Source organism: Bufo bufo, chromosome 1 (genome assembly GCF_905171765.1).
Source record: "Bufo bufo chromosome 1, aBufBuf1.1, whole genome shotgun sequence".
Taxonomy (NCBI): domain Eukaryota; kingdom Metazoa; phylum Chordata; class Amphibia; order Anura; family Bufonidae; genus Bufo; species Bufo bufo.
This window is the reverse complement of record NC_053389.1, coordinates 256639906-256665876: the sequence shown is the minus strand read 5'-3', so window position 1 is coordinate 256665876 and position 25971 is coordinate 256639906. Positions and strand designations below refer to the sequence as shown.

General features: G+C 38.9%; 1 long non-coding RNA gene across 1 annotated transcript in view; it reads right to left on the bottom strand.

Moving 5' to 3' along the window:
• Positions 1-25709, bottom strand: part of LOC121006200 — a 36692-nt gene extending 10983 nt beyond the window's left edge. Inside the window, exon 1 of the long non-coding RNA XR_005780069.1 lies at positions 24712-25709. This is a non-coding gene — a long non-coding RNA (uncharacterized LOC121006200). The remainder of the gene's footprint in view (positions 1-24711) is intronic.
• Positions 25710-25971: the final 262 nt, after the last annotated feature.

The window sequence follows — 25971 nt, the reverse complement described above, 5'->3', positions numbered from 1 at the left end:
AGGCAAAAAGGCAGCACTCTCCAAAAATACGAAAAAAGTTATTTTTATTCAAAAATTGTTTTAAAGTTTCATCTCAGCAACAGAGCCTTTTTAAGGCCAAAAGCTGTTCTACTTATTGGATCCCCGAGTCATGTTTCCTAAGGACTTGAACCTCTGTTTATTACTAGTTACTCAGTTCTGCTATTCTGTATTATTAGCTGTCTCTATATTATCTAATATTGTTTTCTTATATCTAATATCTATGTATCTGCTTTATCTCTATATTATCTAAATATCTATCTTCTATCTATCTAATATCTATGTATCTGCTTTCTGTCTATATTATCTATCTAATATCTATCTTCTATCTATCATCTATGTATCTGCTTTATCTCTATATTATCTATCTAAAGTATATCCATCTTATATCTATCATATACCTATCTATTGATCTCATATCTATTCTATCTATCTAATACCTATGTATCTGCTTTTACCTCTATATTATCTATCTACTATCAATCCATCTTATATCTATCATATATCTATCTAATTTATATATTCTATTTTTCTACGATACCTTTATATTATAATCTGTATCCATCTTATATTGTTATTTATCTATCTATCTATATTGGTCATCTCAACTCTATATCCTGTTATATCTATCTATATAGTATATATCCAATATCTATCTATCAATCATATATCCATCTGCCTTTTTTGACAGTCAGCATCCGTCTGAATTCAGGGTGCGGTTTTGTACTGGAAAGTAATTCTGTTAGCCTCAATGACTCTCATGTGACAACATTGCTGGAAAAAGTGAATCTCTCCAGCACTAACGCAATGTAAAGTGTCCTGCGTGCTGGATTTCGCCACTTGCTTGAATCAGATCCCTAGGGGTATAACCTTTTAATCCTCTTTAGTTAATGTATTGGTGATCTTTACTTAGGCAAAAAAACAGAGCAGCTCCCAACAAAGGAAGGTCAGACCTTCCTCAGTTACTCTCTGACCTCTGGGTCATGGCCTTTGTTCACTTCTCAATGGGAGCTGCTCTCAAGGGGCATCACAAATAGAGAACTAATTTAGGCACGTGCATTGAAAGAATCACTGGGTATCAGATTAAATAAGCTGAACTTTTTTTCCTATAGGAGTAAAAAAATAATTTGCCTGTTATATGTTAGGGTCCAGTATTGCCTATTATACTGACAGCTGACTAGTAGATCTAGAGAAAAAGCAATGATTTACTAGATGCACACTGTTGTATCGTATATACTAGGCCTCATTCACACTAGAGTTCTTCCGCACTTTGTTGCACATCTTTTTGTAAAGTACATAAAGGTTCGTCACCGCATTCCATTCATTTCTAAGTGATTCAGTAGATGCTAAATTTGGCATCTGCTGCAATTCAAAACCCTGTATTAAAACACTCTGAGAGGGGGGGGGGGGAGATTAAAAACAAAATGGAAAAATTGCTTTTAAAATTATGGTTTACTAACAACCAAATTTTGAATATCTATTCACCGATCCAAGTTAATCAATATCCACAGATTTTAAACAGTGGGGGAAAAATTTTTGTATGAGCAAACCTGTCTGTTTGGATCTATGTATAAACAAAATATGAAAACAAAAGTTTGGAGCCCCAACCCATAAACTTAGAAATAATGTGAAAGCTTGTTCTTGGCACACAGCAAAACAGAGCCGACAACCAATTCAACATCCTTCTGAAACACAGCAGCAGAGTATATGTTAAGATTCTGTAAAACTTATTAATATAATTTTTTATGACCATTTCATCATTTAGATGTTTGATAATCTTATACATGTCAAAGCCAGATTAAAAGAATTTATAATACCTTATTTGTAATCCATATGGTACATTTTATGTTTACTCCTCACTCGGCAGCAGTCACAACATTACTATCCTTGTTGTATAATTCAGCATATACTTTTGTCAAGGTTAAATGACTAAAAAAGTTGTACCTTTCACACACAAAAAATCCTCCCCTGCATTTTCAAGACAGAAACTGTTGAGAAGGCCGACTACAAATATTATCATAGTTAGAACTATAAATTTTTAGCTTTATCCTTTAGATGCTAAAAAAAGCTTAATATGGCCACATTTTAAGGTCTGCATTAAAGTTGAAAGCACCTGGTCCCCTGTGGGTCTACTGAACAGAACGTCGATCAGCATAAAACCTTATGGGGAACTGATTTTAGTTTAGTAGTACCAGGGAGCGACAGGGTCAAGTGTTCTGGCCATAATACAGAAGCAAAATCACAGACTTAGGCCTATTGCACACGACCGTATGGCTTTTTCAGTGTTTTGCGATCCGTTTTTCACCGGATCCGTTGTTCCGTTTTTTGTTTCGTTGTGTTTCCGTTTCTGTTCCGTTTTTCCATTCCGTTTTTCCGTATGGCATATACAGTATTACAGTTATTACATAGATAAAATTGGGCTGGGCATAACATTTTCAATAGATGGTTCAGCAAAAAACGGAACGGAAACGGAAGACATACGGATGCATTTCCGTATGTGTTCCGTTTTTTTGCGGACCCATTGACTTGAATGGAGCCACGGACTGTGATTTGCGGGCAATAATAGGACATGTTCTATGTTAAAACGGAACGGAAAAACGGAAATACGGAAACGGAATGCATACGGAGTACATTCCGTTTTTTTTGCGGACCCATTGAAATGAATGGTTCCGTATACGGACCGTATACGGAACGCAAAAAACGTCCAGTAAACGGGAAAAAAAAAACGTCCATGTGCAATAGGCCTTACTGTATAAGAGCTGTGCAGAAGCATTCTTTTCTCCTTTTATTACATATTATTAATGTTATACCAGTCAAAATGAGATATCATAGCTTGCATCTCATTCATGATATGTGAGAAGATATTTTAAAAGTTGAGTTAGAATATAAATTAAACTTTCACACTACAGCTAAAGCTAGATATGCCAGTAATATAAAAGATGATCCTTCAAACACCCCGATATTTAATTAACTGATTAATAAGATCATAAAGAAGTCTTCCCTATAGAATTACAAAAGTATTGCCGAATTTCTAGACATGCCCTAAAAATGCACACCAAAAAAATTCAATCATTCATGTATATACTGTAAATGTACTCAATGTTGGCCACACCATTTCAGGTGCTCAACTACAGTGAGGAACAGAAGTATTTGAATACCCTGCGATTTTGCAAGTTCTCCTACTTAGATAATCATGGAGGGGTCTGAAATTCACATTGTAGGTGCATTCCTACTCTGAGAGACAGAATTAAAAAAATGAATTCAGGAAATCACATTGTATGATTTTTAAAGAATTTATTTGTCTTGCACTGCTGAACATAAGTATTTGAACACCTGAGAAAATCACTGTTAGGCTAGTTTCATAGTTTCACACTAGCGGCAGGGGACTCCGGCAGGCTGTTCCGGCGGGTGAACAGCCTGTCGGATCGTCCTGTCACTAGTTCACATGTGCCCCCCGGACTGCCGCTCCGTCCCCATCGACTATAATGGGGGCGGGGGCGGAGTTCTGGCTGCGGCACGGCAGCGCAAGGCGAGAGGCAGCCGGACTAAAAGTACTCCACCCCCGCCCCCATTATAGTCAATGGGGACGAAGAGGCAGTCGGGGGCACATGTGAACTCAGGTGCCATTCAAGAAGACCTAGCCTTGGTCATAAACCATACCCTTATTTCACGATAATCTTGTTCAGGATATTGAGATGTGAGTTCCTTTTGTACTTATTTTTTCCTGTCTGAATGTCTGTATGGAAATTCCTTTGAAGTGGTCCAGACCAGTTTTCCGAGAAACCGTAACACAATTTAATGTTTCTACCCAAAAATAATGGCTTTGTCCTTTATACTGCTACAAAAGGAATAACAATATTCTGGCCAAAGCTTTGAGATGTACATAATCTCAAAAAGTTACTTATAAATAGACACTGGTCCAACATATTAAAATCACTTTCTATGAAGTTAGCCTATATAAATATGTATATGTAATATATATACAGTATATATAAAGAGAAAGAGACACTGCATTCAGAAAATATTCAGATCCTTTCTCGGTTATCACATTTCATGTTATAGCCTTGTGCTAAAATAATGAAAAATACATTTAAAAAAAATACGTTTTCCCTGTCAATCTGCACTCAATACTCCTAAAGTAAAACAAAATTTTAGAAATTTTTATTCTATTCTGTTTTATTTTATTCTGTAATCGGTATTCTTTTCACTAAATTCTGTACCCTTTTTTTCCAAACATACCTTTGCTCATTCTGGCCAAAGAGTTCCATTTTAACCTAATCGGTCCACAGGACTTGTTTCCAAAATGCATGAGGCTTCTTAGATATTCTTTTGCAAACTTCCGACAGAATTTTGTGGTGAGGATGCAGGAGAGGTTTTCTTCTGGTGACTCTTCCATGAAGACCATATTTGTGGAGGTGTCGCTGAACAGTAACACAGTGTACCACAACTCCAGAGTCTGCAAATCTTCCTGAAGGTCTTTTGTAGTCAATTGGAGGGTTCTTATTTGCCTTTCTAGCAATCCAACAAACAGACATTCTCTTGACCTCCACTGTTCCTGTTAATTGACATTTCTTAGGAGTATTTCAAACTGAGGAAATGACAACCTGAAAATGTTTTGCTATCTTCTTATAGCCTTCTCCTGCTTTTTGGGACTCACAATTTTTATTTTCAGAGTGTTAGGCAACTGGTTAGAAGAACCCATGGCTGCTGTTTTTGGGACAAGGTAAGAGGAGTCTGAGTATTTATAAAGCTTTGAAATTTGCAATTGCTGGCCTTTCCTAACAATGATTATGAACAAGTCTTAACCCTTAACAGGCCATTTAAGGTCTGAGACCTTGGTCCATCTTATCCGAGTGCTAAAATCTCCTTGAGTTCCCATACTTTTGCAAGGTTTTTCACTCCAAAATTGTACAAAACCAAAATACACTGATATTGCTTAAAAAGTTGTTTCATCTTTAATTTTATGCCTTTTTGGATATCATTTCATCCTCAAATTGCTTAACTTTTACAGTAACAGTAATTTTGACCAGGCTTGCACAAACTTTTGAATTTCACTGTACGTATTCAGACCTTTTTCTGTGACACTGGAAATTTACCACTGAGGGGCCTCCCATTTCTCTTGGTCATTTTTTGAGACATTTAAACACCTTGATTCGAGTTCACCTGCAGAAAATTTAGTTGATTGGACATGATTTTGAAATACACACCTATCTATATGAAGTCTCCCATCTGACAATGCAAATCAGAGCAAAAGCAAAGCCATGAGGAGGGGAAAAAAATGCCTGTAGAGATCAGAGACAGGATTGTGTGCAGGTACATATTTGGAAAAGGATAGAAAAAAATTCTCCTGCACTGAAAGCTCCCAAAAGCACAGTGGCCTCCATAATTCTTAAATGGAAGAGGGTTGGAACAACCAGGACTTTTCCAAGAGCTGCGACCCCCACCAAACTAAGTAATCAGGGGAGAAGGGCCTTGGCAATACAGGTGACCAAGAATCCAATGGTCATTCTGCCTGAGCTCCAAAGATCCATTGTGAAGATGGGAGAAACTTCCAGAAGGTCAGCCATCACTGCAGCATTCCACCAATTTGGAATTTATAGCAGAGTGGCCAGAAAGAAGCCTCTCCTGAGTAAAAACAAAAATATATATATATATAAAGGTTTGCAAAAAATCACCTAAAGGACTATTTTAGCTGTGAGTAACAAGATTCTCTGGTCTGATGAAACGAAGATTGAACTTTTTGGCTTCCGCAAGAGACATGTCACCACTGAAGCCACTGTTGAAGAGGATCAGGTGACCATGCCCATGCTGAAGAAGAAGAAAACAAAGCCCAGGCTGAAAGACGGAGATGTGGGAGTCAGCACGGAGGACCGGAGCAGCAGGGAAACAGGTAAGAATGATCCTTTCAGTAGGGGAGGCACGCTGCCACCACCTGTTAGAAATTATTTATTCCTGGACAAACTCTAAGTCTTATTAAGGCATATAGTCAGCCAACTATCTACTGTGGTAATAGTTGCCTCCATGCTGAATGGAAAACTGATTACTTTGTAAAAAAGCAATTATCAATCATAGTTCCTTTTTACTGAACTCTGTAAAAGGATTGTGAACTGGAACTCCTGATTCTGGACAAAAACACAAAAAGTTTACCACTGAAATCCTTGATAGCTTTATTGCCATGTGTTTTAGTAGAGGCCAGGAAAGTTAAATTATGGCTACTCACTGTTGAATTTTTCAATCTTTCTATATTATAAATGGTTTAAAACAGTTCTAAAGGGATGACAGGGTTAAGATGACTAAAGACATGAGACGAAACCAGCCAAGTGATAGGCAATCAATCAAAGAACACTTGGCAGATATCTGACTAAAAATAGGTGAACATCCTCAGATTCAAAAATGGAAAAACCCATGTGGCATGCCCTGATAAGGCAGAAATTCGCTGTTCGTAACGTGAGTTGCAGACAAAAATGTCCAACATGGAGGTTAATTTTAATCAGCAATGACCGGAAAGAAATGACCAGTTGGGAAAAAACGAATAAACAACAGCTAATAAAATGTATCTGATACGTTTACACACAAAATAAAAATGTTTCTGTAATACTATTTAGCCATAATCACCTTTTTCTCACGCATGACATCAAGCCTTTGTCACATAACCAACCCTAATAGTAATATTCCACAGATGAACTGTATACATTCCATCTGTATATAAAAATACAAGAAAAAGAACTGGATTGCACATCCTCAATACTATGCTTTTATCTAACTGCTTCTCAGCATAATTACCATCGCTACTCAGCTTAATTTATCGTATACCTACCCCTATGCTGCATGCTGTACATGAGGCAATAGTATACAATTTGATCAAAAAGCATAGGCCCACTCACCGCGACAAGGTTGCCTCCTTGAATGGGACCCTATTCTAAATTTGGTGCAGCACTGCACGGGCGACCACCGACGCCGCAGCACCACCCCAGCAGGCAGCGGGACCCAGCAGTCAAACAGCGCCCCCGCTGTCTAACAAAGCAACCCTGGCACTGGGCCCCACAACCCACCAGGACAGCACCAAAGCAACAATGGCCGCCGTGCAGTACTGCACCATGTGAACAGGTGTGGAACTCACCCCATCAAAATACTCTCACCATGTGAACAGGTGTGGAACTCCACCCTATCACATACTCTCAGGAACTCCAACTGAGAGGTAGGAATATATACCCTAATTAAAAGCACCTGGGCCGAATGGGGAGGAGTGCTGATACCAGGAGGGAAAAGAGCATAGATTCTACAATACATGTAAACATTTTTCTTGTATTTTTACATGTATTGTAGAGTCTACGCTCTTTTCCCTCCTGGTATCAGCACTCCTCCCCATTCAGCCCAGGTGCTTTTAATTAGCAGGAGTCTGCATAAGGCCCCTTTCATACGGGCGAGATTTCCGCGCGGGTGCAATGCGTGAGGTGAACGCATTGCACCCGCACTGAATCCGGACCCATTCATTTCTATGGGGCTGTGCAGATGAGTGGTGATTTTCACGCATCACTTGTGCGTTGCATGAAAATCGCAGCATGCTCCTCTTTGTGCATTTTCCACGCAACGTAGGCCCCCTAGAACTGAATGGGGGCTGCGTTAAAATCGCAAGCATCCGCAAGCAAGTGCGGATGCGGTGCGATTTTCACGCCACGGTTGCTAGGAGACGATCGGGATGGGGACCCGATCATTATTATTTTCCCTTATAACATGGTTATAAGGGAAAATAATAGCATTCTTAATACAAAATGCATAGTACAATAGGGCTGGAGGGGTTAAAAAAAATAATAATAATAATTTAACTCACCTTAATCTACTTGCTCGTGCAGCCCGGCTTCTCTTCTGTCTTCATCTTTGCTGTGCACAGGAAAAGGACCTGTGGTGACGTCACTGCGCTCATCACATGGTCCGTCACATGATCCATCACCATGGTAAAAGATATGTGATGGACCATGTGATGAGCGCAGTGACGTCATCAAAGGTCCTATTCCTGTGCATAGCAAAGATGAAGACAGAAGAGAAGCCGGGCTGCGCGAACAAGTGGATTAAGGTGAGTTAAATTATTTATTTATTTATTTTAACCCCTCCAGCCCCTAGTGTACTATGCATTCTGTATTAAGAATGCTATTATAGGGAAAATAATAAACTCTACACAACACCTAACCCAAATCCGAACTTCTGTGAAGAAGTCCGGGTTTGGGTCTGGGTACCAAACATGCCGATTTTTCTCACGCGCGTGCAAAACGCATTACAATGTTTTGCACTCGCACAGAAAAATCGCGCATTTTCCCGCAACGCACCCGCATCTTATCCGGCCCTAAAACATGACGCCCGTGTGAAAGAGGCCTAAGGGTATAAATTCCTACCTCTCAGTTGGAGTTCCTGAGAGTATGTGATAGGGTGAGTTCCACACCTGTTCACATGGTGAGAGTGTGTGATGGGGTGAGTTCCACACCTGTTCACATGGTGCAGTACTGCACGGCAGACATGGTTGCTTTGGTGCTGTCCTGGTGGGTTGGTGGGGCCCAGTGCCAGGGTGGCTTTGTTAGACAGCGGGGGCGCTGTTTGACTGCTGGGTTCCGCTGCCTACTGGGGTGGTGCTGCGGCATCAGTGGTCGCCGTGCAGTGCTGCGCCAAATTTAGAATAGGGTCCCATTTAAAGAGGCAACCTTTTCGCAGTGAGTGGGCCTATGCTTTTTGATCAAATTGTATACTAATGCCTCATGTACAGCATGCAGCATAGGTGTAGGTATACGATAAATTACGATGAGAAGCGATGTTAATTATGCTGAGAAGCAGTTAGATAAAAGCATAGTATTGAGGATGTGCAATCCAATTATATTTCTTGTATTTTTACATATATTCCATCTGTTCTTACTTCAAACATCATGACAAGGTTTGTCCTTGGTATGGCAATTTTTCAGCACTGACAATATTCACAATAAAACCGTCCCTATCTGTGCATTTAATTTCAAACATGTATTATAATAATCAGTTGAAAAACAGTTGTCTATGACCTAAATTTTAAAAAGTAAAATAAAATCCACTAAACTCTACTAATATGAAAAGATAGGAATAGGAGATCAAAAGTGTAATAAGTACTTTAAAATGTAGTCCACAGTCTAAGGCTACATTTACACGTACATTGTGTTTTGCAGATACGCAAACTGCGGATCCGCAAAACACGGATACCGCCCCATGTGCGTTCTGCAATTTGCGGACCACACATGCCGCCGCTATCACAGAAAATGCCTATTCTTTTCCACAGACGCGGACAAAAATAGGGCATGTTCTATTTTTTTTGCGGGTGTTCTGTCTGCAAATGTGTGCTGTCCGCATGTGTGCAGTGTGCTGTCCGCATCGTTTGCGGCCTTATAGAAATGAATAGGTCCGCACCGTTTCCGCAAAATTGCGTAACGGATGCGGACTCATTTATACGGTCGTGTGAATGTAGCCTAAAATGGTACACGTAAATAGGTATTTGTTGTATACAAATTTCAAACAGCATGACCGTAACTAATGGATACAACGTATATACTACCAATATCTGTGCTACCCAATTATTCTGTAATGCTGTATTATACAGCCAGATGATTGCTATTACATGCTCCGCAGCATGGGAAGAAGTGATCGCTATGCCATCGCTTGTCCCCATGCTGTATATTGATTGGGCAGTGGTATATTGTTATTAGATACCACGATCTGCCGACTGCATACAATAATTTTTTAGCATGTCAAAAGATTTGGATTGCCCGATAATCGAGCAATGATAGTTTGCTCGTTCATCGGCAGCAGTATTACACTACAAGATGATCGCTAACGACCGTTAATGCGAATGCTCGTTAGTGATTATCCGCCAAAAAATCATGCAGTGTAATACAGGCTTTAGAGTACTTTCACACTTGCGGCAAAGTGATCTGGCAAGCAGTTCCGTCGCCGAAACTGCCTGCCGGATCCATCAAAACGTATGCCAACTGATGGCATTTGTAAGACTGATCAGGATCCTGATCCATCTTACAAATGCATTGAAATGCCGAATCAGTGTTTCCGGTGTCATCCAGAAAAACAGATCCGGAATATAAATTTTTCTAAAAAAAAAATTCGGTCTGCGCATGCGCAGATCGGAAAGACGGATCCGGCATTGCGGTATTTTGAATGCGGTATTTTGAATGCCGGATCCGGCACTAATACATTCCTATGGAAAAGTGTTCAGGCAAAGCGTTTTTTTGGCCGTAGATAAAACCGCAGCATGCTGCGGTATTATCTCCGTCTTGAACAGTCAAAAAGACTAAACTGAAGACATCCTGAACGGATTGGTCTCCATTCATAATGCATGGGGATAAAACTGATCAGTTCTTTTCCGGTATAGAGCCCCTAGGATGGAATTCTATGCCGGAAAAGAAAAACGCTAGTGTGATAGTACCCTTAGGTGAGGGAGAGGTGGTCTTTAGGATAGTTAGCAAGTTCAAAAACATGTCTGCAGGTATGTTCACTACTTTATCTTGAGGTAATAGTACCTACTCAAGTGTTTACTAAATTGCAAAAAGTTGAAAATGGCTACTTCCTTTGCATGAAGGTATAATCACTGTAAATAGGTTGTCTGGATCAGAAAACAAATTTTCTCAGATGCTAATTAGGGAAGGCTAAGATAATTGAGGGAACCTTTTATTTATTAGCCAGAGCAGAAAGCAGCTACAAAGAAGATCTCTCACTCTGGAGGACCTGGCACATGGACTGTCTGACTTCAGTGGGATCTGGGTAATGCTTCTTTTTTCCTGTGATGGCGCTGCAGGGCAGATGAATAACTGCACAGTTTCATTACATATTAAGGATGCATACTAACATATATATTTAGCGGTCTGTGTGCTTTCTGCATCTATTTATCCGTTCCGCAAAAGATAGAACATGTCCTATACGTGTCTGCAACGTGGAGAATTGGGTCCGTAAAATAATGAATGCAATGCGGACACCATGCGTATTTTTTGGACCGCAAAAAATATATATATGGTTGTGTGAATGTACCCTAAAACTAATTGCTGGAGGCCCAAGCAGCGCGATATGTTTTAATCAGCTTATTGTTGAGGGATCCCTTTATCAAAAATGAATTGTCCAAAGCAGAGAATCCCTTTAAGCGTCTTTTTACTATCCCTTAATGAACGTTTACCATAGAGCCCATAAGAATACATTTATAGACTGGTTACTTCTGCAGAGCTTGTGCATCTTTGGCATTATGCTTGTTTGAGATTGATGATTATGAGTAAAATAGATATGACGAGTTCTGCCAATTCCTTTAATAATGTGATGTGGTTATTCTCTGGTCCCATAAAATAAATCCCTAATTTATCGCAGAGGTTGAGACTAGAGATGAGAGAATTGATTCATAAGAATCAATTCATCTCATGAAGCAGAGTTCTGCACCTGTCACAGGGTGTTCCCAAAGTTGAGGATACTCCCCCTAATGCTTGATTGGCAGGGCCGGACATTTCAGCCAGTCCTGACAATCTTACACCTGTGCCACTGCTAAAAGTTCGCTACTGGAGCAACGAATTGTCACGCACCACTACCTGGAAGTGCAGTGACGCACGTGCAGTCGCTGCTCCTGTAGCGGAAGAAGAGCCTCTGTGCTTGCATCAATCATTGGAGCAGCAGCACAGGAGTGATATGTGAACTGTTTAACTCTTCACTTTAATAGTTATCTTTTAGAGCAGAACAAAAATGTTTTTTTTGGTTTGGGACCTAAAATGATGACTTACCTGCCCTCTAGAACCATGGACCTGCTTTTTCAAGGCCGGTGTGTGCTACTGCGGCTTTGACAAGACCCACACTTCTGGAGGAGGCATGTAATTTATGACGAGATGCAGTCTTAAATTACCTTCTTCCTCCGGATCCCCAATCATTATTTAAACCAGATTCTGGCAGAAATAATGATGAATTTGCAGGGGACGATGACCTCGCCTTTGCTCTGCCCTCAAAACACCTCCTTTTCGTAGACTTGGTGAGAGCGGCTCACAACGCAGAATGCTACTTTTAGTCTCATTATGGGATACAATATGATGCACACGTAAATTTGCTGCAGCTATATTATCCTTTTAGTGTAGGACTGCCCTGAGCTGTTTTGACTTCTGCCACACAGTTGTCTTCCTTAAACAGGTTATCCCACAAAATGCATTATTATTCAATGAATAGGACATTCCATATGAAGTATTATTTCAATATACATGTAATAAAAATATTGTAAGTTTGTACATTACATTTTCTTCCTTGGTAGCTCTCCACCTTTTCCTGTATTCAATCGTGGACTAACATGCTCAGTAGCTTCCCTGCTCTCTTCCTTCTTTCAGTGCCGTTATAGTGATCTCAGAGAAGCAGTTCAGACACCTTTCATTCATCTCTCCTTTTAAATTCATACAAATACACTATTAGGACAAAAGTATCGGGACACACCTCTTAATCACTGAATTCAGGTGTTTCATTCAGCTCCTATTTATTCCCTCCTAGATATTCCACCATCAACTGTGAGTGGTATTATTTCAAAGTGTAAGCATTTAGGAACCCCAGCAAGTCAGCCACGAAGTGAAGACTACGTAAAGTTACAGAGCAGGGTCACCGAGTGTTCTGACGCACAGTGCGTAAGTCACCAACACAAAGCTGACTGTGCAGGACTCCAAACCTCCTCTGGCGCACAAAACTGTGTGCTGGGAGCTTCATGGCATGGGTTTCCCCAGATGGAGTGGTGTAAATCATGCCACCACTAGACTCTTGAGCAGTGGAAATATGTTCTCTGGAGTGATGAATCATATTTCTCTGTCTGGCAGTCTGATGGACGAGTCTGGGTTTGGTGAATGCTGGAGGGAACATTACCTGCCTGACTGAATTGTGCCAGCTCTAAAGTTTTGAGAAGGAAGGATAATAAGGTTGTTTTCAGGGGTTGGCCTAGGCACCTTAGTTCCAGTGAAAGGAAACCATAAAGAGGTTTTCCCGACTATCTGATCAGTGGGGGTCTGATACACAGGGCCACTGCCGATCAGCTGATTGAGAAGGCAGTGGCACTCGCATTAGCACCGCAACTTTCTCCAGCTTTGCCTAGGCCAGGTGACCCTATGTTCATCGGTCACATGGCTTAGGAGCAGCTAAGCTTCATTGAAGTGAATGGGACTGAGCTGTGAAACCAAGCACAGTTGCTATACAATATACCGCGCTGTTCTTGGTAAGCTGCGAGAAGGCAGAAGCGCAGTTGCCATCTTAACCCCTTAGGGACGCATTACGTACCGGTACGGCATGTTTCCCGAGTCCTTAACCACTTGCCATCTGGGCCATTTGCCCCCTTCCTGACCAGGCCTAATTTTGCAAAACTGACATATCTCACTTTATGTGGTAATAACTTTGGAACGCCTTTACTTATCCAAGTCATTCAGAGATTGTTTTCTCGTGACACATTGTACTTCATGACAGTCATAAATTTGACTCAAAATATTTCACCTTTATTTATGAAAAAATCCCAAATTTACCAAAAATTTAGAAAAATTTTCAATTTTCTAAATTTCAATTTCTCTGCTTTTAAAACAGAAAGTGATACCTCATAAAATATTTATTACTTAACATTCCCCATATGTCTACTTTATGTTGGCATCATTTTGGAAATGACATTTTATTTTTTAGGACGTTAGAAGGCTTAGAAGTTTAGAAGCAATTCTTCAAATTTTTAAGAAAACTGCCAAAACCCACTTTTTAAGGACCAGTTCAGGTCTGAAGTCACTTTGTGGGGCCTACATAGTGGATACCCCCATAAATGACCCCCCCATTGTAGAAACTACACCCCTCAAGGTATTCAAAACTGATTTTACAAACTTTGTTAACCCTTTAGGCGTTCCACAAGAATTAAAGGAAAATGGAGATCAAATTTTTAAATTTCACTTTTTTGGCAGATTTTCCATTTTAATAAATTTTTTTCTTTAACACATCGATGGTTAACAGCCAAACAAAACTCAATATTTATTACCCCGATTCTGCGGTTTACAGAAACACCCCACATGTGGTCATAAACTGCTGTATGGGCACACGGCAGGGCACAGAAGAAAAGGAACTCCACATGGTTTTTAGATGCCATGTCCCATTTGAAGCCCCCTGATGCACCCTTACAGTAGAAGCTCCCAAGAAGTGATCCCATTTTGGAAACTAGGGGATAAGGTGCCAGTTTAATTGCTACTATTTTTGGGTACATATGATTTTTTGATCATTCATTATAATACTTTATGGGGCAAGGTGACCAAAAAATTGGTTGTTTTAGCACAGTTTCTATTTATTTATTTTTACAGCGTTCACCTGAGGGGTTCAGTCAAGTGACATTTTTATAGAGCAGATTGTTACGGACGTGGCGATACCTAATATGTATACTTTTTCTTATTTATTAAAGTTTTACACAATAATAGCATTTTTGAAACAAAAAAATTATGTTTTAATGTGTCCATGTTCTGAGAGCTATAGTTTTTTTTATTTTTTGAGAGATTTTCTTATGTAGGGGCTAATTTTTTGCGGGATGAGGTGACGGTTTTATTGGTACCATTTTGTGGGACATACGCGTTTTGATCACTTGGTGTTGCACCTTTTGTGATGTAAGGTGACAAAAATTGCTTGTTTTGACACTGTATTATAATTTTTTTTTTACGGTGTTCATCTGAGGGGTTAGCTCATGTGATATTTTTATAGAGCTGGTTTTTACGGACGCGAAATACCTAATATGTATACTTTTTTTAATTGTTTCACTTTAACACAATAAAAGCATTTTTGAAACCAAAAAAATGATGTTTTAGTGTCTCCATGTTCTAAGAGCTATAGTTTTTTAATTTTTTGAGAGATTTTCTTATGTAGGGGCTCATTTTTTGAGGGATGAGGTGACGGTTTTATTGGTACCATTTTGTGGGACATACGTGTTTTTGATCACTTGGTGTTGCACCTTTTGTGATGTAAGGTGACAAAAATTGCTTGTTTTGACACCGTTTTTTTTTGGTTTTTTTGGTGTTCACCCGAGGGGTTAGGTCATGGGATATTTTTATAGAGCTGGTTTTTACGGACGCGGAAATAACAAATATGTCTATTTTATTTTTTCTATTTTTAACATTTTTTTTTATTCCTTACTTGGGGAATTTTTTTTTTTACATGTGAAACCTTTTTTTTCTTTTATTTTTTCAACCCTTTATTTATTTATTTTTTATTTTACACTTTTCGTCCCCCATAAGGTCATACAAGACCTCTGGGGGACATTTACTTCACTTTTTCATTTTTTTTTCACTGTTGATTTCTCCTGTAACTGGGGCTGACATAGTAGCCCCAGTTACAGGAGAAATACACCCCCCAGAGAGGCTGTACAGCATAATTCTGCGCTGTACAGCCTCAGAGCAGGGCTGATCGAGGTCTCTGAAAGACCTCACACAGCTCCTGCACTCTCTGGTCACGGCGCTTCCTGCTCTGCATACACAGCGCTCGGTGAGCGCTGTGTATGCAGCGATCCAGAAGGCAGGGACACCTGGGAACTGTCCCTGCCTTCTCTCTGGGTTGCCCTGCTGTCACTGACAGCGGGCAACCCGCTCTGCAGCTGCACCTCTCATATGAACACCGTAAAAAATAAAAAATAAAAACTGTGCTAAATAAACCATTTTTTGTCACCTTACATCACAAAAAGTGTAATAGCAATCGATCAAAAAGTCATATGCACCCCAAAATAGTGCCAATCAAACTGTCATCTCATCCCACAAAAAATGAGACCCTACCTAAGATAATCGCCCAAAAACTGAAAAAATTATGGCTCTCAGAATATGGAGACACTAAAACATGATTTTTTTTTGTTTCAAAAATTATATTATTGTGTAAAACTTACATAAATAAAAAAAGTATACATATTAGGTATCGCCACGTCCGTATCGACCGGCTCTATAAAATTATCACATGAACTAACCCCTCAGATGAACACCGTAAAAAATTTTAAATAAAAACTGTGCTAAATAAACCATTTTTTGTCACCTTATATCACAAAAAGTGTAATAGCAAGAGATCAAAAAGTCACACGCACCCCAAAATAGTGCCTATAAAACAGTCATCTCATCCCGCAAAAATCATACCCTACCCAAGGTAATCGCCCAAAAACAAAAAAAATTATGGCTCTCAGACTATGGAAACACTAAAACATGATTTTTTTTTGGCTTCAAAAATGAAATCATTGTGTAAAACTTACATAAATAAAATAAAAGTATACATATTAGGTATCGCCGCATCCGTGACAACCTGGTCTATAAAAATATCACATGATCTTACCTGTCAGATGAATTTTGTAAATAACAAAAAATCTAAACGGTGTGAAAACAGCTATTTCTTGTTATCTTGCCTCACAAAAAGTGTAATATAGAGCAACCAAAAATCATATGTACCCTAAACTAGTACCAACAATACTGCAACCCTATCGCGTAGTTTCTAAAATGGGGCCACTTTTTTGGAGTTTCTATTCTAGGGGTGCATCAGGGGGACTTCAAATGGGACATGGTGTCAAAAAAAACTGTCCAGCAAAATCTGCCTTCCAAAAACCGTATGGCATTCCTTTCCTTCTGCGCCCTGCCGTGTGCCTGTACAGCTGTTTACGACCACATATGGGGTGTTTCTGTAAACTACAGAATCAGGGCCATAAATATTAAGTTTTGTTTGGCTGTTAATCCTTGCTTTGTTACTGGGAAAAATGGATTAAAATGGAAAATTTGCCCAAAAATTGAAATTCTGAAATTTCATCTCCATTTGCCATTAACTCTTGTGGAACACCTAAAGGGTTAACGACGTTTGTAAAATCAGTTTTGAATACCTTGAGGGGAATAGTTTCTTAGATGGGGTCACTTTTATGGAGTTTCTACTCTAGGGGTGCATCAGGGGGCTTTAAATGGGACATGGTGTCAAAAAACTAGTCCAGCAAAACCTGCCTTCCAAAAACCGTATGGCATTCCTTTCCTTCTGCTCCCTGCCGTGTGCCCGTACAGCTGTTTACGACCACATATGGGGTGTTTCTGTAAACTACAGAATCAGGGCCATAAATATTGAGTTTGGTTTGGCTGTTAACCCTTGCTTTGTAACTGGAAAAAAATATTCAGTTTTGAATACCTTGAGGGGTGTAGTTTATAGAATGGGGTCATTTTTGGGTGGTTTCTATTATGTAAGCCCCGTAAAGTGACTTCAGACTTGAACTGGTCCCTAAAAATTGGGTTTTTAAAAATTTCTGAAAAATTCCAAGATTTGCTTCTAAACTTCTAAGCCTTATAACATCCCCAAAAAATAAAATATCATTCCCAAAATGATCCAAACATGAAGTAGACATATGGGGAATGTAAAGTAATAACTATTTCTGGAGGAATTACTATGTATTATAGAAGTAGAGAAATTGAAACTTGGAAATTTGCAATTTATTACATTTTTTTGGTAAATTTGGTATTTTTTTATAAATAAAAATGAATTTTTTTTACTTCATTTTACCAGTGTCATGAAGTACAATATGTGACGAAAAAACTATCTCAGAATGGGCTGGATAAGTCCGTCAAAGCGTTTTAAAGTTATCAGCACTTAAAGTGACACTGGTCAGATTTGCAAAAAATGGCCAAGTCCTTAAGGTGAAATAGGGCTGAGTCCTTAAAGGGGTTATCCCATCATAATGATCACTGTTAAATCTGTTAATGATTTGACAGTGATCATTTTTGTAAATATATTTGATTAACCCATTCCCACCGTTTAGGAGAAAATTCATCCCCACTTACCTCATTGTTGTCTTCGGTCTCCCCTGGTTACAGCCACCGCTCTTCTCCGGAATCCCGATGGCCGCGCTTGCGCAGAAGACTGCTTCTTTTCTCACGGCCGGGCCGCTAGCTGTCCTGAACGTGACTTCTTCCTGGCGAACGCTCACGCCGGCTCTTTACTATACTGGCCAGGAATAAGTCACCATGGCGCATGCACGGCGGCGTGCGCGTTCAGTCCAGCGCGCGGCCCGGCCGGGAGAAGACTTCAATCAAGATGAAGCCCGCCCCCAGCCAGAATCCAGGAAGTGAACGGCACGCTGGCAGCAGGTAAGTATGAAAATGCAAAGTGGGATAACCCCTTTAAGGGGTTAAAACAGCTGATCAGCGGGGACATCCACTGATCAGAGTGTCACGAGTAAAAAAAAAAAAATCTTTCGGAAAACCCCTTTAAGGCTTCAGCATAGACAACTGTATGCGTCCAGCCTTGTGAGAATAGTTTGGGGAAGGCTCTTTTCTTTTCCACCATGAGTTTGCCCCAGTGGACAAAGCAAGTGCCATTAACGCATGTTAACGCACATGATCCCCAACCTCAACAATATTGAACAATTTTGAGATGGAATAGAACCGAGACTTTGAGCCAGGCCCTCTCGTCCAAGAGTGTCTGACCTCAAATGCACTTCTGGATGAATAGCTAAAAATTCCTGCTGTCTCACTCCAGAATTTTGTAGAAAGTCTTTCCAGAAGAGTGGAAGCTGTTTAATTGCAAAGGGAGGACCAACTCTATATTAATGCCTATAGAATTAGAATGGGATAACAGCTCCTGTAGTTTCAATGTATAGGTGTCAAAATACTTTTGTCTATATAGTTCATATAGCTATATCTCTGTCTAGACACCATGGTGATAGTGATTTGTGGAATCATTGGGGCTTTGTGTGAGGGACTATTTTCTTCTCCAGTGGTGGAAGAGGTTAGCAAGAGTTGAACACCTGGGAGATGCAAATACCCAGTGGCCAATTGTGACAAGCTGCTGCCCACTGACAGAAAGGGAAGAAACAAGTCCTCCAGATATGTGCCATTTTCTAGAACACAGTATAAAATAAAATAAATTCTATAAATGTGCCTCCATTTTTTTCTTTTTAAAATCTTTAATTTGACTCTACGATAACATTTTCTATTCAAACAAATTATTAGTTATTTAGGAGGTAGGTGATTTTGTTGTGTATCCAAATTGTAATTCCACCGATGCAAACGAACAAGCTCACCGCCATCAGAGGACTTCTTTATACAAGGAATGAAAAGAAAAAAAAAACCTTGTCAAAGGGAAGAGGAATGGAAGAAAACATCCTTACATCTCTCATAGGGCTGAGAAAAGCTGCTAAAGTAGGTCAACAAGAATTTCTTTTGAAAACCAACCATGAAATTTTTAAATTGGCAGCGTCGTTGCTGGTTTAAAAATGCCTTCCCCTTACAAAGAAGCTGATAAAATCGCGGCTCCGGTGCGGACAGACAAAAGAGGGCCCCCATAAAATGTTGTGGATACCCCAGTAAAAATTTGGCAGTGTGCACCCATCTGCAGAAGCCTCGTAAATCTCTCCATCACTGTTGTGTAGCGTGTGAGAACAGTTCTTAAATGACAGAACAATGTCTATAAGCTGGCAAAGATTTTTATTTTATTTTTTACCTATTTGTGACATATGGCTTTAACCCCTTCAGAACGATGATATTTTCCATTTTTGCTTTTTTTTTCATTTTTGTACTCCCTGCCTTCCCAGAGCCATAACTTTAATGTTGCATTCAGATGAAGGCTGTATGAAGTCTTGTTTTTTAGGTGACGAGTTGCACGTGCAATTTAATGTTGCATACAATGTAGTGGGAAGTTGTAAAAAATTTCCAAATGGGTTGAAATTGGAAAAAAATAATAATTCTGCCATACTTTTATGGGTTTCCTTTTTATGGTGTTCCCTATGTGGTAAAACTGACCTGTTAGCATCATTCTCTGGGACAGCACAGTTACAGCAATACCACACATTATACAGGCTTTCTTGTGTTTTAATACTGAAAAAAAAACTTTGTAAAAAAAATATTTTTTTCTTTGCATTGCCATTTTCTGACTCCCAAAGTTTTTTTGTGGTTATGTCTACAGAGCTGTGTGAGAGGCTGCTTTCTGCGAGGCAGTCTGTAGTTTTTAATAAGACCATTGTGGCGTGTGTATGAATTTTCAATCACTTTTTATTAAAAAAAATTTAATCACCTTTAATTCTTCTTATGACAATAGAGTCCAATTACATAATTTTTTTTACTTTTCAACTTTATTTGTTTCATTACTTCTCAGTTACATAAGGCAGCAGGCCAGACTAGTTTATTTATTTTTTTACTTTAAAATGTGTTTCCTTCTTAGGTTACTTCCAGGCCGTCAACAATTTTCAACTGAAGAAGGCAACACTTACATACAATTTTATGATTGTTGTATTTTTTGTTTTTGTTTTTTGCTTTCTTAGGCTTTTACACACTGATGCTACTTCATAATTGCTTAAGGCAACAGGCTACACTCAGTACTTTCCGCATCATAATTAGTTGTCGTTTGCAACAGGTTACACATTTTTTTATTTTCATACATTCTTTACTTTTTTTTATATTGTTTACATTATTTCTAGATATTAATATAAAAAACACAACATTTGAGCTATTTGACAGTGCATGTATATGTATATATGTGATATATGTGTGTGTGTATATATATATATATATATATATATATACACACACACACACACACACACACACACACACACGCACACACACACATCAACCCCATTTTTGTGCACTGTGAAGAGTAACAATGGCCTAGTAGGTTTGAAACAAATTTATCTGCTAATGTCATCCAATGACAGCTTATGGGTTAATTGTACTTGAGACAGGTAGTGTTTGCCACGTACAAATGCGGGGCCAAACAGCCATAAACGAAAAAGAACAGACTTACAGTGGAAAGCTTGCTAGGTAAAGTAGGTGCATGCCATTAGAAATGTTTGCCTGCTGTTACTTGGAGCATTATTAAATCTGCCGATAACTGATTAGCTGTGGAATGGTGTCACTAGATCCAGTAATTATTCCTCGTACTGCCTCATTACAAGTCAGGAATTGATCAGGAAGAAAGAATACCAGCAGAGTCTTATGTCAACTGCAGGTGGGTAGATAGGAGAGCACCTGAGAGCACATCCATATGGTCCCGTCTATTGTTTGCATTAGCGCCAGTAGAACTTTTTATATCGTGTGGTCAGTACATTCTTTATTGTTCGGTTTTGTCGTCTGTCCGTGCAGTCTATCTTGCTTTTTATAAGTATTGCATTTGATATTATTTGGAAGCGTAATACTGCAACATTGTGTAAGCGACACATATATTGCATCATATTCTATAATATATATCTTAATCTGCTCATTTTATAGATATAGTGTACAAACTGAATATATATATATATACACATATATATATACTATTTTAGATCTACCTACCTATCGTCTATCTTCTATGTACCTGTATATATATATTCTATCTACATATCTATCTATAGTCTATCCCCATCAATATATTTATATTCAATCCATCTTCCATTTAGAGTTCATCTTTTATCTCATATCTATTTGCATATATAGCTATCTTTTTTTAAAGTACACCTTTTATCTGTCAGGTTATTAGCACTAAGCAATACAGATATATGTATCGAAGCTTTGTGAGGCATTATCTCATTATTCTGGTTGTTTGATATAAAATAAGAGATTTCTTGATCAGAATACTATGAAGTAATAATAAATCTAATCATGCTGAATTATCAGCTTTTATATTTACTGACTTTACAGCTCAAACCCTTTTCCACACAGACCCTGTGAATAGGTCCCATCCACCGTTTATTTCAGCTCGATAGAGCTTGAGGTCAGAGTCAATCTTTCAGTGGTTAATAACCTTGAATATTGTTTCTCAGAAAGACGGAAATTACAATACAAAAATGTGCAAAAATTCAGGGTATTGCTGCGCACTGTATGAAGTACACAGGCATTGTGCATGTGCGGTTTTTAAATAGAATTCATATATACAGTATATATACCCCTCGTTTGTTCGTTGTATGTACCAGGTAAAACTTGGGAAACAAAATGTCGGACTTTAGAAAGCTGTAAAATGGCGTCTGGATACTGACAATGCGTGGAATAAAGCCAGATACAGAGACAAATTTGTTTTAGAAGAGATCTAGTTCAGTCTGTCTGTTCTGACTATCTGACTTCATGTCTGTCTATCTATCAACCTATCTATATCATGCTCATATATCTCTATGTTCTATTATCTATCAATCTACTGTATCTATCTATCTTGCTCTCTATATATGTAATTATTAGCATTTGATTTTTATAATGGTATTAGTGGTGTACATGACCTGTATTTTAGTTGCATATTCTATGACTGACCAGATCATTTTCTTCTATGCTGTAAGCACGGCTGTACCAGACACAGTTACAAAAATGCTGAGTGATCCATGTGCTTGCTTTTACAGAATAGCCAAGTCACTGCACTCTGGCGAGAAAAGGGTTAAACTATTAACCACTGTCATCAATTCCACTTATTCGATCGTCTATTGTATTTAATGGCCATTTTCTACATGCTAGCTGTAAGGTTATTTCAATTATAGTTAGAATCTCTTGGGATATTGATTTTAGATTGGATAGTCATTGTCTGGTGTGGGAAATAAGTGAGATAGATGGATATGAGATAAATGAATAAATAGATAGATAGATAGATAGATAGATAGACTGATAGATTATAGATAGACAGATAGATAGATAGATAGATAGATAGATAGACTGATAGATTATAGATAGATAGATAGATAGAGATAGAAGATAAATGAATAGATAGATAAATAGATAGATAGACTGATAGATAGATAGATAGATGATAGATAGATATATAGATAGACTGATAGATGATAGACAGATAGATAGATACAAGATAAATGAATAGATAGATAAATAGATAGATAGACAGACTGATAGATGATAGACAGACAGACTGATAAATAGATAGACAGACTGATAGATAGATACAAGATAAATGAATAGATAGATGATAGATAGATGATAGACAGATAGACAGACTGATAGATAGATAGATAGATAGATAGATAGATAGATAGATAGATAATAGATAGATGATAGATCATTTAAGTGGAATAGATTGATGTCGATTCTACAGATTTTAGGCTCTATTGTATCCTATTACTTTCACTATGCTTTCACCTGTATACTGTACCACACTGCATAGCTCAATAAAAGGTAACATCCACGTTACTACCATTAGAAGCCAGTTACACTTCTATGTGACTCAGTACTAAGAACTTCCATAGAAATCAATCTAAAAGTTAGGCAGCGTGCTCATTGGCTACCTGGCTCCTGGCATCCATCCAGCCAATTGTATGTCAGCTCGCCAGACTAATGTACGTTATACTGCATGTGCCCATACTAGTATAGCCCTTCCTATATAAGCCACGGTATACTGATATTGCATAGTATATTTGGAGCTTATGTTACTGTCCCTGACACAACCGATAATATAATGATAATAATAGTAATAAATATCAGCGCACTCTCTTTTTGTAGTCGCTAAAATTAGCGCCGCATTAGACGTCAGTCACTAATTCCACTAGATAACTATGAGTACAATGCACAAAACAATAGTAAAATAAATACTCCAAAGAAAGAAAGGAAAGGCCTAGGGTGTAACTTTAAATGGGGTACCTTTCTCCTGTGGTCTTACGTATCATGTAGGCCCTGTGACGGTGTAAATCACAAGGTGCGCGTAATACTAATATAATAGACCTGCTACATACAAGCCCAGGATCTGAGCTCCTTGCTGTGAGCTGAACACATTGAGTTATTTTGAAGTGATTACTCGCAGCGTCCCCCACATCCTGCCCACAAGGGAATGTGACTATTTTTAAGCCCTTAAATTTTTTTTTTCTTTGCTGTTGTCTTATATTGTATTCTGCCTTATACATGTGTATCCGTCTAGATTATATATCTATTTATACAACTTAGCTTGTGGCTATCCTTTTACTTGTCTTATTTATATGTATAGCTATGTAGATAATACTGCAGACACCATTATAATCGCATGTGTACATTTTATACATAGTCAGATATGAGCCTCATGTATCGTTAATGTATATTAAAAAAAATAAAAAAAACTACTTAGAGGCAAATACTTGACCCACCAAACCTGTTCCTTCTTTTTCAGTACACAGCTACAGGCCCCATAAAGTTTAGTCAAGCCAATGCACGTATAATAGTCCCTCTCTAACTCCAGTCCTTTTTTTTTTTCCCTCCTTCAAATTTACCAATGAAGTTAAAAGTATATCTTTTTTTATTAAAGCAGGGAGAATTCAATTGGTTGAGAGAAATGGCGAGAGATGACGCAACGGGATACTTGGCCGGGTAGAAATGCTGATGTATGCCAAAGCAGACGTACCAAGAAGTACTGTTGCTATGAGAGAATTAGCTGGTAGAGGTCTGATTGCCACCCCCCACCCTCCCTCTCGGGTTTTTTTGGCTTGTACCATCAAGACTGCAAACAGCTCACTGTAAAGAAGGGAAAGGAAGAGTCCGGCGGATGTTTTCATTAGAATGAATAGGAAAAAAAATGGGGATACAGGTTAGTGAGAGAATTCAAGGCAAAGGCGTCTATACAGAAGGGGTGGGGGTGGGGGGGGGCAATGGAAAATGCGAGAGGTGCAGTTAGAATGCTTTGGACTAGACATACCGAAAGATCACAGCACATCAGGCAGCCATAATCAATCACCACTGCTCCTATTTTTGGTTTTTATTTTTTTATCTTTTTGACAAACGATAAAAAAAAGACCCCCACCTTAGTTTCTTTCAGTCAGTTATCCCTTCTGTGGATCTCGGTTAAGATTTGGCTTTAACTCCTTGACGTATAAAAAAAATTATAATAAATAAATAATGAAGTCAAAAAAAGTATAGTAAGGGAGAAAAGAACACAAAGAGAAAAAAAAGATAGAACGCAGAAAAACCTGGGGAAAAGCTTGCAGGAATTTTTTTTTTGTCTTGCTTCTTCGGCAGAGAGAGAAAAAAAAAAAAGTTTGTTCTGCTGAACTTAGTTGAGCTGCCTTTGGAACCGATGCCAAAAGAGGCAGGATGTTCTCCTTACAATAGCCGTACAGTGATCTGCCACAAATGGAAAAAGCCAAATGTTGGTCTTTGGGAAAGAAGGGGAAAAAAAATTTCATACACTCGCTCCCGCTCGCTCTCTTTCTCTCATGCTTGCCGTCCATCTCTGAGAAAGTGTAACATCTTTGCTGCAGGAGGAGGCAGTGCTTGCACAAGCGAAGGGTTAAGGAGCTGCTGGTCTTTTTGTGTCATTTTTTAATATCTGGTAGCGAGGAGGGTTCTCTTCTCACAGTCGCTCTCTCTGGTTTCCTCAAGTGTTTTTTTTTTTTTTTTTTAGTAGTTACTATCTCATTGGCTTTTTATAAACCGAGGGACGGAGGGGACGTTTATTTAAAAAAAAAAAATGTTCTGGGTAACCAGCAACGTGACATTTGGCATGATTTCTGCAGCTTGTTTGAGGTTATACAGGGGGAGGGAGGGCAGGCAAGGCTGCGTTATGAGTTCGGCAGTAAAGAGAGGAGAGAAAATGGAGGGCAGACACTTTTCTCTCTTCCAGCATGGTGGATCTTCGGCAGAATCCTCTGGCATTTTGCAGTCTCTTTCTTTTGCAGCCTGATTTTTTCCTCCTGTAAGCACACTCAATCAAACTGCAATCATGGCAGCTGGGGTTTTTTCCAGCCCAGCAGTTGAGCTGTGTCGCCCAAGTGCTTATCAGCTTTTGACTCTGTGCCAAGATCATAGCTCGGAAAGAGCCAAGCAGCTTCGGCTCAGTTTTTGCAGATGGTTTTAAAGTGAAGGCAGGGGAGTTACTGTGGGACAGGAGAAAGAAAGAAGGGGGGCAGGGCACCCAGTCGAATAGAAAACCGAATAGGGGAAATCTACGTGTCAGCTGGGTGTTACCAGGGTGAGAGTTGCCCAAGGGAACTGGGGTGCCATTGTATGCGTACATACGGGTACACGTCATTGCATCTATCTATGCCATATCTATCTATCTCAT